We start from the raw sequence: 13,495 nt of genomic DNA, 5'->3' as shown, positions 1-13,495 counted from the left end.
TTAGGGGGAATATTATAGAATAAAAACAGAATGATCAAGATGTTGCTGATCACAGGTGTTTTAAAAATTCTTTTTTTTGTTGTCTGGTTTTGTTCTTGTTTTTTAATCTTTTTCCTTCCAATACTATTTCTTGAAGTTGTGCTGATGAACCAACTAGTAGAAGATTATACCATGACCATGAAAACAGGACATGTTCCATCAACAGCTACAGTTTTTCCACATCTTTCTTTCTGATGGTGAAGGAAAATGCCAAGGGGAATTAAGGCTATATACAGGCAAGTAAGTGAGACTAAGGACCAAAGAAAAATAAATATTGCCAGAAATGGTAGGGGAAGAAAACAGAGAAAGAAACAAGACAGAGGGTAAATAAAACTGTAAAAAGCAGTGAAAATGTGGTTTGTGGGACAGTACAGTATGGAAGCAAACGATATAAGAGAAAATTTGGGGTCACGTTTTACAAAAGATTAGTCTCCACTTTCGCTTCACATGTGGTGGAAACACACAGACATTTTTACAAACCCAAGATTTATTTGCTGTTCAACCACAAGTTTTTTCCAAGCCGATCTTCGAATCAGCTGTAATAGTCTGTGTTTTGAAGGGTTCCATGAACCATTGCTTTTGAAGTGTTACATATATGAAGTGGTGAAAGACATCTTGTTCAAGTACTTCCTCTTCCGTTCTCATCCGTTCTCAGAACTCTGTTCTAGACACTGGGACAATTATATTGATGCAAACCTAAACAGTGTTCAGGCTGAAGAAGAAGTCCTTCAGGAAATGGAATATGTTTACTTCTACTTCTGGAACAAATCCCACTATTTATAATCATAGATAAACACTGCTGATGGCAGGAGGTAGCTTCAAATTATGTACATTCTGATCTTGCAATTTACTATGCATCACTTGAAGGCTGGCGTGGTAGTGTTCCTAAGGTTCCTGCTCAGACATAAACTCTTCAAAATATATCACATTACTCCTTCTCAGATCAAATACTGTTGACTGCTTTTTAAGACAATTTTACTCCGTGACAGATAGAAGGATGTCACTCTTGTAAGTCATTGAGCATATTGTTGGTTCAGCTTTATTGAATTTGTCTACTACCAGTCAATACGTTAAACATTTTTTAGTGAAGTTGCTGACATCAGGCCTGTCCATGAAAGCAGTGGTGTGGAGCCTATAAGTACAACCATTTTGGATCTGTGGAGTTTATGAAGAGATTTTTACTGCTTAGTGTTTGAGCTAATGCTAGCTTTCTCAGCATAAAAAAGAATTACTTGATCTACATTGTTGTTAAGAATAATCTGAATTATACATGTTTTTAAAGATGAGGAAGAGCTTACTAGGTGTCTGAACGTATTTCTCCTTTCTCCTGATATCACATGTAAAAATAATACAAAAATATGTGCTGTATCTCATTATTTTTGTCTACTTTTGAATATACAAATTCAAAAATGGGGTTATATGTATACATGCAGACTATGGCTCTCTAGAGTTATAGACTTTTATATATAAACACATTTCAGTCCAGTTCCAAAGTTGCAAGCAAAACCATTACAATTTCTGTTGGACCTGTATAAGTTTAAGCATTAATGGAAAGGGTCTACATTCCTATATAAAAGTCCTAGATAACTTTGGTAGGTAATGTTTATTGCAAGGACAGTAATAAAAGGAAGGTGTTCTTTGGTTACTTTTTTGAATAACTGAGTGAGTTTCACTTAATGTGTTCTAAATGAGAAAAACCCTTGTTTTCTACCACCTATCTTTGCGCATCAAAGCTCTCAAAACCTGGGACTTAAGTCTTCTTGAATTTCTTTCTGAACTTCATTATAGCAGAACAAAGATGTCTTCCTGAGGCATGCAGCTGGAAAGGTAGGAAAATGTATAATGCGGAAGATGACTTAACATGTTTTTGACTTTTACAAACCTAGAAGGTTTTCAAGGCTAATAAAGGAAATGCTTAGGAACTAGCTGACCTGACTGAACATATAGATTCATAGAATCATAAGGGTTGGAAAAGACCTTCAAGATCATCTGGTCCAACCATCACCCTACTACCAATGTCACCCACTAAACCATGTCCCTAAGCGCCGTATGAGATTTAGTGTTATCAATGGTTGTCTGGCTACCATGAACATAGTTAGTTGGACAGTGTTGTAATGTGGAACAATGCTTATGAATTATTTGAAAAGACCTTCAAAATGCTTGGCAATAACTCTCCTTGGCATGTCCCACCAACTCACCTCCTTCATCCAGGAAAGAGCAATGGCGGTGCAAGCTGCCACCAGCCCTCAGGTAACTCTGTCACTCCAACACCAAGCAGCCCTCCAAATTTCATCAGAGAGGTAGGATGGTGTGAAAATTCATAAATTCCTGTCAACAACTTACAGTAACAGCATTGGGCAAGCGTTTGGCTTGAGCTGTTGACTTAAGTATGTGTCTCTGGGTGGGACGGTTGGGGAGGAATTAGATGTATTGTTGTGACAATAGAAGATAGGCCATTTCTCGTCTCTCCCACACATGAAAATTATTAACCGAGCACACCAAGGGTAGCGAGGGAGAAGCCCGCCCTTCGGCGACTGGAGCGCCGTCGGAGGGCTCGCTCCTCCGCCGGTTGCCCGGGCCGGTCCCGCGGGAGGCCCCGGCTCCGCCATGGAAATGGCGCCGGCAGCTTGAACCCGTCTCCTCAGCCCCGCAGGAGGCTCTCTCCGGGGGACACCGCGCCGCGTGCTTGACGCGAATTGATCCGGGCTGGAGAGGACAAGGGCGGGTGCTCGCTCCTTCTTCCTCCCTCTTCTGGGCAGGGAAGGACGAAGAGATGGGGCAGAGCGGGGCCGGCTCGCCAGGTCCTCGACCAAGCGGGTGTAGGTGCCATGGCCGGAGAGGGGGCACGGCGCCGCGCAAGGGAAGTGCGCATCCTCCATTTTGGCAGAGGGCGGGCGGACAGCTTGGCTCCCGGCGCCCGGCTGCCGTCGCTAGCCCCGGAGCTCTCCTCCCCACCCCGCGGCGCTGCCAGGGGGGCCCCGGGCTCCTCTTCCCTCCGGGAGCCGTGCAGGGGCGCCTCAAATGGACGCCCTGCTGCGCCTCCCGTTGGTTTGAATTGGTCCCAAGCTCCCCGCAGCGGCTTCCGACAAAATGGAGGACGCCACCACTGCTACCACCACCACCACCACCACCACCAGCAGCAGCTCCTCCAGGAGCCATGGCGGCGGCTGACATGGCTCCCTCCCCCACGGGGGGTGGGGGCAGGAGGGTGCCCGCAGCCGGGGCGGCGCTGCTCGGCGGGGCAAGGCTGCGGGTGCCCGGGGGCAGGCTCCTTCCCCGGGGCTACGGGCGCAACCTCGCTCTCCCCTATGGGAGCAGCTTCCATTATCCACCCTCCGCCCCTCATGGAAGTGGCCCCGGGCTCACAGCCCCGCCGGGGGGCGGCGCCTTCTAGGTTGGGGGGAGGCTGGAGGCGAGCCCCGCCAGCCCCCCAAAATTCTCCTTTTCACGGGGAAGCTGAGCCCGTGCCCGGGGGCTGTCGCGCCCGCAGGGACCGGGCGCAAGGCGGGGACGGGTCTCGCAGCGGGCGGCCCGGAGGAGCGCGGCCCGCCCGGCCGCCAACTTGTGCGAGTTGCCGCTGTCAGACGGCGGCGGGGAAGGGCGAGGGGGGCGGCGAGCCCGGCGGCGAGCGGCGCGCCGGTGGGCACCGACTCGGGCTCCTCAAACCTGATGGATCAAAGTGGGAAGAACTCGAGGCACGGCCAGCGGGAAGATTGGCAGTCCGTAGGGTCAACCGGCTGCGGGCAGCCCTGACGGGCGGGCCTCCCGCCCACTCCGCTCTCCTAGCGCCAGCGCCCGCCCTCGGGGCGAGCCAATAACGGGGTGGAGGGGGCGGGCTTTGCCCAAGCTCGGTTGGCCCGGTTCCTCCTCCCCTCCGTTAGCAGCTGCGCTTAGCCCGGGACTGGACCGAGTTAGAGTTGAGACGGCGGAGGAGTAGCGCAGAGTGCGTGCGTCCCCGCGGGGAGGGGGGGGGGGAGGGCGGCGGGTTCGGGGGGGGGTCGGCACTGGGCGCCCGCTGAGCCCCGGGGAGCCGGGGGAGGGCCGGGGGGGCTCCGCCGCCGCCGCGCCTCGCAGCTTCCCCGGGCCAAGTGCCCCGCTGTGGCGTCGTCGGTGCCGCCGCGACGCCACCTCCCGGGGTGGTGGCGGCGGCGGTGGTGGTGGTGGTGGCGGTGGGAGGAGGGGGGGGGGGAGCACCGCCGGGGGGAGCACCGCCGGTACGGCCCGGGGGTGGGCGGCGGGGGGAGCCCGGGGGCAGTGCTGGGTGGGGGGGGTCGGGGTATTTGGGGGAAGGGCCGGGTCTGGGTTAGCGCCTCCTATTTTAACTCCCTCCCCCCGGTGCCCGCCGGCTGTTGTGCCCCGCTGCCTTGCCGTGCCCCCCTCCCTCCCTCCCTCACCACCACCACCGCGGCCCCCTCCCCAAATTCCCCCCCCCCCCCCAGCCCCGGGTGCCTCCCTCCCCCGTGCCCGGCGCGGCTCCTCCCGTATTGTTCGGCTGGGTCCCTCTAATGGCGGACAGGAGGCGGCGGTGCTGCCGGCCGACTGCAGGGGGGCAAAGCCCGCACCGGGGGCAACTGCCGGGGGGGGGGGGGGGTGGCTGTATGCCTGCGTGACCCCCCCGGACCACCCCACACACACCTCGGGGTGCCGCTTCGGGGCCGGCTCGGCCAAGTTACCGGCTCCTGGGGGCTACTGCTTCGTCCCCGCACTCGCCCCGGGGAGCCCCCGCCGCGGCTGAGCCCCGGGTGGGGCCCGGCTCGCGGGGGGGGGGTGCAGGAAGGGTCCCCCCCCCCCGAGGGTAACCTCTGTTAATCGGTGTGTTTGGAAGGGTTTGGGTTGAAGGGGATGCGGGAGATACCTGCTGCCCTGGTCGGGAAATGCTGCCTGGGGGCGCTGCTCGGTGCCCCGTGTTAACCCCGTGTCTTTCCCTTAGGCTCCAGCCCGGTTTGGTGCAGCCTTGGCAAGAGAGCGACGAGGAGAGGGAGCTCCATTGTGAGTGCTATTTATGTATCTATCACCGCTTCGGCCTGCTCACCGAGGGCTTGACCCCCCTTCCTTCCTTCCTTCCTTTTTACCCCCTGCCCCCAGAGGAGAAGGAGGGGCTCGGGTGGGGAAATTCCTGGGTCCAGCAGCTGCTGCCCTGGGGCGAAGCCCCGGTAATGGCTGTGAGGCGGCTCCTCCTCGGGGTGGGCGCTGCTGCTGCTGCAGACATCGCTCCTGCAGTACCAACTCCGGCAAGCAGACGACGGGCTGCTGCCGCCGCTCGCCTTACCCGGCTCCGGAGGGAGGGGGAGGGCATATTTCGGGTGCCCTCTAGAGTCTCAAAGCGAGAATGGAAATCCATAACGAGGCGCCTTTTGCCATCTTTATTTTCTTCCTCTTTCTCCAAGCCCCTGTGCTGCGTGTCTCGAAGATAAGGAAAGGTACGGGAGGTTTTAAAATAAGCCAGCAGTTTGCAGAGCGTGCTCTGGCGTCTGGTCTTTGTATGTTCAGGTTGGGTCTTTATGCCTCTGGATTTGCTCGGGTGATTTCGTTGTGTGCTTTTGGTGTTTTGTGCGCCTTGGCAGTGCTTCTGAGCCATCTGCTTTGCCCCTTCCCCAAAAAGCTGAAGGTCACTAGGGAAAAACCCACAGCTTCTTAATAACAATCGGTTTCTGTGCTGTATCTCTGTGGGATTTTCAAAGCAGACTGTGTTCTCTATTGGGTGGTAGGCCACCTAAGGGGAGGCTCGTTACCAAATCTTGTATGTAAGATCAGGGTAATTTGACTCTAGTTTAAATGCTTTTAATATCATTTTTTGCTGTATACTGTGAAAAACGGTGATTCTGAAATTGCAAAGTAGCACAGTGAAGGAGAAAGTAACCTGGCGTGTATAGATGCACGTTTTAGGAGCTCATGAGTTTGGATGCGACTGTTGTCTGCAGGCTCTCGCCGCTAGAGGCCACTGCAAAAAGCGTAGCCTAGCCTTGGGAGGTCTGGTTGATAACGTGCAGCACAGAGAACAAAACAAAAAGGGAGTGTGTATTTTGTGCTCTAGGTTCTTGAGTTGGGCACAGGAGGAATTCAGGTCTTGTAGTCTTCTCCACCGCTTGTATCTTGAAGTCTTTTTGTTATTTTCCCCTTACCATTCTAAGTAGTAGATTGCCCAGATTTACATAGGTTGTCACTTTGGCACTTTTCGGTGGCTTACATGTAGAAGGAATAAGTGGTTCTCTGCAAAAATGCCACTGCTAAAGAGGAAGACATGAGATCTGAATTTATTCTGAGCTTCTAAAATTAACAACTTTGTGTAAGACTCTAAGAGTTTGTATGGTTTGTTATTATTAATAAAGCGGTCTGTTCTAAACCTTGACTAACTACTGTATAATTTTAATTGTAGTTCTTTTATTTTCACTATGCCTTGGGAGGAAGGCTACCATCTAATTTTACTTCTGATTCATTATACATTCCAGTCTGACAGCTGTTCTGCTTTTTCTGATGTTTCTTCATGTTAAAAAAGTAACTTCTAACAGTGATCCAGGCAAGTAATGCTTTGGAAGGAGGGAGACTGTTGTGTTGGAAGGGAGTGGAAGAGGATGCGTACTGGAGCTGGTATGAAAAAAATATTGCAGCTTTGTGTAGCTGCCTATGAAAAGATGAGAATACTGCCAAGAACAGCTGTATAGCTAAGATTCAGCAAACCTCAATGAGTAGTTGCCATCTGGTTTGTGAATTACACTAACGTCTTGCACGAAAGCATCCTACTAGATGGCATATTGTTCTCCACCAACTGTGGTGGTGGTGGTACAGCCTTTTCTCTGTTATGTGGCTGGAGGAAAGCAGGGTGTCCTATGGCATCTGATAGGCCAGGCTGTTGTGTGATGGGAGTCTATTCAGTGCCTGCTGCTGCGTGGGCACTCCAGGCTCCTCAGCCATAATTTGTGAAATGAAGGTGGTGATGGGACATAATTAGGTAGTTAGACCAAATAGTTTTTTTTTTTTAAATAAAAGACTGTCTTAATTAGAGTATCTACGAAATTTGCTGTGTATTGTTACTCTTTGACCCTAAGTATGATTCCATTCTACTCATGCTTACACTGAAATAATATGCTAAGAGGGATTTGCATTGGCAAGAATGTTCAAACGCCAGTGAAAAAATGAAAGCAGGTTTACTGTCTTCTATGGAGCTTGTTCAAGTATGCAGAGGGATGTGGGACCAAAATGGATACAAAGTCTGAGACTTCTGCTGGCTTTCTTTGTGTTTTTGTCCAGCAGCATTGTGAACAGCCTTGAACTGTTATAGGAGCTTTCATTGTGGTTTCAAGGGGTAAATAGGGTATTACCGAAGTTCTATCTGTGTGTATTGGAGTTCACAACTAATCAATATACTCAGCAACAAAAGCAGAATCAGGAGTTCTGCGAATAATTTATATGAATTATTATTACTGATGGAAAATCCAGTGTTCATGGAGAACTGCTTTTTTACTCTAGGGGGCATGTACATCACAAATAATAATGAACTCTACCTATCTGTAGAAAGAGATTGAGATAGAAAGCTTGGGAACTTGAGAAGTAAGCTATCCCTTCTGAGAAGTTGAAGATAATGAATGATTGCCTTGTGAGGTTGTTAAAGCCCTGTATGCTATAGGAATTTTGTTGTCTGCTGAAACTGTTTGGGTTTATTGCAATAGTTAGAAGTGCTTTTTTGCAACTTCTTTAAACTTTATTTCTGTGATTTAATCTTACTAGGTGAGTGCTTCAGGAAAGTAACTGGGTTTCTGAGAGCAGAGTTCAGAAGAAACTTAACTTTTCTTCCATACTTGCAGCTTACCCTACGTGCTGCTGGAAGATATGTCTGGCAGTAGGTGTTAACTTGGTATGTGACTCAGAATGGTTTGGGTTGGACGGGACCCACCCTCGTAGTGAAGAATTTCTTCCTTGTGTCTCATCTAACCTGTTTTAGGTTAAAACAGTTAGCCTTTGTCGTATCCACTGCAGACCCTGGTGAAACGATCTGCTCGATTTAGTTGCTAGTATTAAAATTCTTCATTTTGGAGCAGGATTAGTGAGTTTGTCAGTGTTTGGTACTTGTGAGAGAGGTTTTGGATAGAAGAGAGAAGTGTGAGACTTCTGAAATGCAGTTCCCTGGTGTATCCCCTTAGTTAACATGTGGACTACTTGGCTTGAAACTCCACGTATTTGTGCTTACATTGCTTTGGCAGTTTAAGACTTCTGTCTTTCCTAAGTTTCCACAAATCATCAATTTTAAGACAAAAGCCATAATTGTTCTGTGTAATTCTATGCCACTGGAGTTCAGTAAGATTCATATGCACACAAAAAAAAGATTGTAAATCTGTATGTGTGGGAACATCAGCAGTTGTATAGGGGTAGATGCCTGCCCTTTATAGATGGGTTAGATCATAACTGTCCATTCAGGAAGTCTCACATGTTCACCTCAAATATTTCATGAATTGGGCATGTCAGTGACTCAAGTTTTGTTCTGATAGCATACTAGAGTAAGAAAACAGTTGTTGTTTTAGTCAGTGGTTACAATACAGACAATGAATTCAAAATGAACAGCGATTATTCAGTTTTGTGGTCAAATGGGAGTCTCTGGTGACATGGTTGCCACCAGCGTGTTTTTGCAATTACTCTGTCTGAAGGGCATTAATGCTTACTGTGTGTCTGCTAATGCATAAGCACTCAATCTTCCTCCAAGCTTTTTGGAGCAACCTTTCACCATAACTTCCTTCTCTACTGCTACTGTTGGCCACGGGAGAATAATCTGATGGGGGTGTTGGGATCAGCGCTGGGGCAGGGGGCTCAGAAGCAAGTGTTCAACTCCTTGAACAGAGTAGATGCAGTAGTGTCTTGAAATGCACTTGGACGTTACTGGTACTCTTCCCAACCACACTGAGCATCAGTAACACAAGAGGATTGTGGATTTTAAGCTTTTCTGGGATGAAATTACATAAGCATGTGTTGTTGTTGGGCAGGAAGGATAGTTTTGGATCTCTGGAATACTTAACACTTAAAATGTTAATGCTTTACCTAAAATAAATAAATGAATTAGGCATTCTGTAGTTAACCGTGTTAAGGTTCATAAACTCTATCTTTAACTCTTACAAGAGTTATCAGAATCCTTTTGTTTGTGTTACTGTAGCTTCTGAAATCCATAATGCCTAAATTTGTGTACCTTATAGTGTACAAAGTTACTGAAGCATAGTCCTTACTCATTAGCTTTAATGCTTACTGACAAATGCTGAGCAGGAAGTCATCTTAATTCCACCTTTTTGGAAAAGTGTGTAAAATACTGGTATTCACTTGTTTGCACACACTATTTTTAATTGATTGGAGAAAAACTGATCAGATATTTGCACCATAGCTCACCAATTTAACTCTTGGGGGCGGCAATAAAGTAGGTCATGGTCCTCCACTGGAGAGAGGACAGGGGTGTTATGGAAGAGCTCTTATAGCTTTCTATATAGTTTCCTCAGTTCTTTTGTTGTTAAAGATAGCATTGGAAGAAGAAAGGCAAATTGGGTATAACCCATAGAATAGCAATATACACAGGGTTTCTGATTTAGCCCCATGGGGTCTCAGTCACTAGAAACATGGACCTGTTTTGCAAACTGCAGACTTCTGACTATGTTTTGTCGTCTTGTGCTCCTTTAGGCTTTTCTGTGAGATACAGCTATACTGAGCTCCAGACAAAAGTGCACTCATGAAGCAAGTATGCCCACCCCCAAAAAATAAAATAAAATTTAGACTTAGTGAAGATCTTTCTTCTTTCTGAGTTCCTTTTCTTTGCATCTATCTCTGTTAGACCTCTCCAGTTTGATGTTTGCCCCTAGTACTACACCAAATTTCTCTGAAAGTTATCTTGCTCATCTCATTCGTAAAGTCAGCTGTCATCTCTGTATGGAGGGTTTTCAAATCTCTCTCTTCCAGACTTTCTGCTTTTTCTACCAGCTGTATCGTGGTGTGTGCCTCTGACATCTCTTTGTGGACGTTTGACCTTTAGCTCAGGCTGCTATCTCAGAGGCAATCCTTCCTCCCCAGAAGGAAAGCTCTCCATGCTGTCTGTCACTTGGGGGCTGTGTTGTCATGGGACCTCTGGTTTAAGCCTGTAATCTAGCTGTTGTTTTAGACACAGAGCACACTGTTCTTCTTACAGATAATATGCTCCATCTTAATCGATAATAAACATGTAAATGGTTGGTATTTAGTTATGTGATCCATTAACACATACATCTCATACCTCGTTTTTGATCTCTGTATTTTATAGTAACACTTTTTCTTACGGTTTGAGTAAAAATGATCCTGATCTGTTGATGTGGATTCAGAATCCTCAAGAGTGATTCCGTATTCCTTGGCTTTGACTGTCTGATTTTTTTGCATTTTATAGTTTATGGTTGTAAAAGTAACAGGTTATCAGCCTTTAAATTAAAGTTGGGGGTTAGCTGTGAAAGGTATTACCAGTAATATAGATATATATTTTGTTAAAGAGATTTTTAAGGGCTCTCCAGAAAGTGACATCATGGCCAGTTAAACACCTTTGTCCATTCTCCTGTGATGCTCCTCGTGCTCAGGGAGGTTCCTTGTGTGCATCATTTAAAGCAGGTGCAATCTTGTAATGCAGAGGAAGCAAACTTCAACAAACAAAGCCTACTAAAAAAAACAAACCAGCACCTTTCCCATTACCCTGGGACCCAAACACTCCATCCTCGGGACAAGAGCTAATTCAAACCATTGTTTATGGTGGTGCTCTTTCCTTGTATTCTCTTTTTTGTCTCTCTCCATCTGTTGTCCCTTATGTTTAGGTTGTTTGTTCTTTGAACAGACATTCCTATTCTGTGTTTGTACAGTGGCTAGCATAACGTGGTCTGTCACTTTGGCTCCTAGGAACCTATGTTACGAGCTGTAATATATGGGTGTGGTATCAGTGCTTTTTTTCTTCCTTTTTTTTGTAGATAGGGAAGGAAGACCTAGTGTTGTGTTACACCTGAAATCACGGCACAATTTTATTTCACCAAGAATTAATGACTAGTATGTCAACCTGTATATGTTTATGAACTGCTACTAAGCTGGAGGAGTTTACCAGACATCTCCTGAGTTACTAGCCAATATATCTGTGTTCATGGTGGTTATTTAATATTAATTCGGCAGGTAAAGTTTTATTCTGGTAGATGGTTCCTCATTAAGGAAGCCAAATATTATCGAGAAGTTCCTGTAAGATGTCCTCTGCAATACATACCAAAAAAACACAACTATGTGGAGGTGACAGAAAATGGAGAACACAACTAAGAGGTTTTTTTATTATTATTATTTTTTAATTTGTCAGATGCAAGTGTTGGATATATTTTGAAATTATTGTCACTGTGTTTGGCTAGCATTGTGTACACTTCTATCCAAAGAACAGAAACACTGAGATGGTCTGCCTAATATTGTGTGTAGGACCGCAATTATGATCTGAACGAAGGCCAGCATTTTTTAATAATTAAAAAGAACTGGAGAGTTCAGAGAAGACCTACAAGAATGACTTAGGGAGGAGTGGAAAATACGCTTTGTATTAACAGATTTTAGAAATTCGGTCTTTTTCTCAGTTAGGAGAGGATAGGTTAGGGTGTGACTTAATCCTGGTCTGAGACAGACTATGCACCCAAGAGTGTATTAGATAATTGGGTGCTTTTCCTGCCCTCTGCGTTAAAAACTTCATTTCTGAGGGCTGGTTATTGGCTAAGCAACACAAACTCAGGGAACAGTGGGTAGCCTTTCAGCATCTACGATAACGAAGAGTTGGAATAACTGATTGAGGCACCACTCTATCCTTCTTCGGCAAAAGTTTAGAGAGGACTTGAAAAGCTCTCCGTTAAAGTTTGATGGATTTTTTTTTTTATTATTTTTAATGAGACTTGGAATATACTTTGTACAGGTCTTCATTCAAGTTACAGGTTTGGACTCAAAATACTGGTTTAGAACAAATGCTATACAATGTATTTTTAATAGGGTTCATTCAAATAAGCATGTATGCTTCTTTGCATGACTGTTTAAGCCACCCTAATTTAGTGCTGTTGTCCTCTTCTGTTTTACCAACAGTGGCCTTTTCTGTCTCTTCTGGGGAATCAGTTCAGCTCCACGAAACCTCGCAATGAAGTTTCTTCTTCAGGGGAGCTGTGTAGTTGTTGCGTTTTATTCTGTTTTTAGTGTTTCAGCTCTCTATCGCTTTAGTCCTCATGAGTGACTGACTGTTGGGACCTGTGATTACCTAGGACAAGCGTGAGAAGGGGAGAAAGTGGGAGAGAGGAGTTGGAAGCCAAGATCACGGCAGTCCTGTCCTAATCTGGATGTGTTTCTTGCCCTGTTCTGGATATGTTTCTTTGTTGTGGAACAGCAACCATGGCAAATATAGTATGCATTTTGTTGTTGTTAAAAATAAGGCTACATTTAACTTCTTAAAACTAGTTGAATTTTTTTTTCCACTCAATATACTGGAGTCTTGACTGCATAATGTAACTTAGAGCCAGTCAGGGAGCACAGCTCTGAAAACTTACCATACTAGCAATGCTGACCATATCCATTCTCGCCTTGGATCCCAGTTCCTATCAACTTTACCTCTGCATCAAACTTGAACTATTTTTTTTCCTCAACCCTGCTTTTTCACATTGCTTAATGTTAAGATCTTCTTTCCTTTGTAATACTGTGGCTTCATTGGCTGTTTGTCCATAGTCTGCGTGGGTTTCCTCGCTATATCTAGCATAGTATTCATATATGTTCTCAAATTCAGTTTTTCCTTTTTCTGAATTACTAGGTGTGATGAATGCTAATCACTGAAGGTAAATTCTGTTGAAGAAGCTTGTCCATACTCAGCCAACAAATAGTAGGTTGTGAGCTGAACTTGGGTATTTCTCAGGTGAAAAAAATCTGTTCAAGACTACTAGTTGATGTTTTTGCTAAAGAGAAGAGGAAAATTGGTTATCTGTAAACTTCTTCCTTTACAAGCTATATTGAATGGTACTTTTTCCTCCTGAGCACATACAAAAATAAAAATGGATTTAAAAAGCTTTAGTAAAAAATGTTTGTGGGCCCAGGCTCTGAGAAACTGGGCATGCCATTAGATGCGATGTTTATCAGTTATCCGTACAGTTATTTGTGTCATGGGCAATACATACACAAGTGTAGATTGTATGCTGGTTTTAAAATAATTATAAACAGGGGGAAAAAAAAAGAAAAACGAAGAGGAAGCAGCTTGCAGAGAAGGAGCTGGGAGTCGTGATGGACACTAAGTTGAACATGAGTAATGTGCCCTTGCAGGGATGAACGCAAACAGCATACTGGGCTGAATGAAGCAAGACTATAGCCAGCAGTTTGAAGATAGAGATTGTTCCACATGGTTTGATACTTGAGGCCACATCTAGAGTGTTCGGTCCAGTTTGGGGTTGACCATAGTATAATAAAGGTAGCGATAGATTGGGATGAG

The 13,495-nt window shown here is 46.1% G+C and overlaps 1 protein-coding gene across 13 annotated transcripts in view; it reads left to right on the top strand.

The window, feature by feature from the left end:
- Positions 1-1,557: 1,557 nt before the first annotated feature.
- ZMYM2 (zinc finger MYM-type containing 2) overlaps positions 1,558-13,495 on the top strand; it is a 94,142-nt gene continuing 82,204 nt past the window's right edge. For 4 of the 13 annotated variants that reach the window (XM_083810501.1, XM_083810500.1, XM_083810494.1 and 1 more), the window contains exons 1-2: positions 1,558-3,982; positions 4,970-5,028. The gene's annotated coding sequence lies outside the window, so the exon portion shown is untranslated. Of the gene's footprint in view, positions 3,983-4,541; positions 4,852-4,969; positions 5,029-5,055; positions 5,460-13,495 lie in introns of those variants that run through there. The other 9 variants (XM_083810504.1, XM_083810505.1, XM_083810503.1 and 6 more) reach the window with 6 other exon arrangements.

The sequence above is a fragment of the Anser anser genome (assembly GCF_964211835.1).
Source record: "Anser anser genome assembly, chromosome: 1".
In the NCBI taxonomy this organism is placed as follows: domain Eukaryota; kingdom Metazoa; phylum Chordata; class Aves; order Anseriformes; family Anatidae; genus Anser; species Anser anser.
Note: the sequence above shows the minus strand (reverse complement) of the source record. Positions and strands in the feature narration are given on the sequence as shown.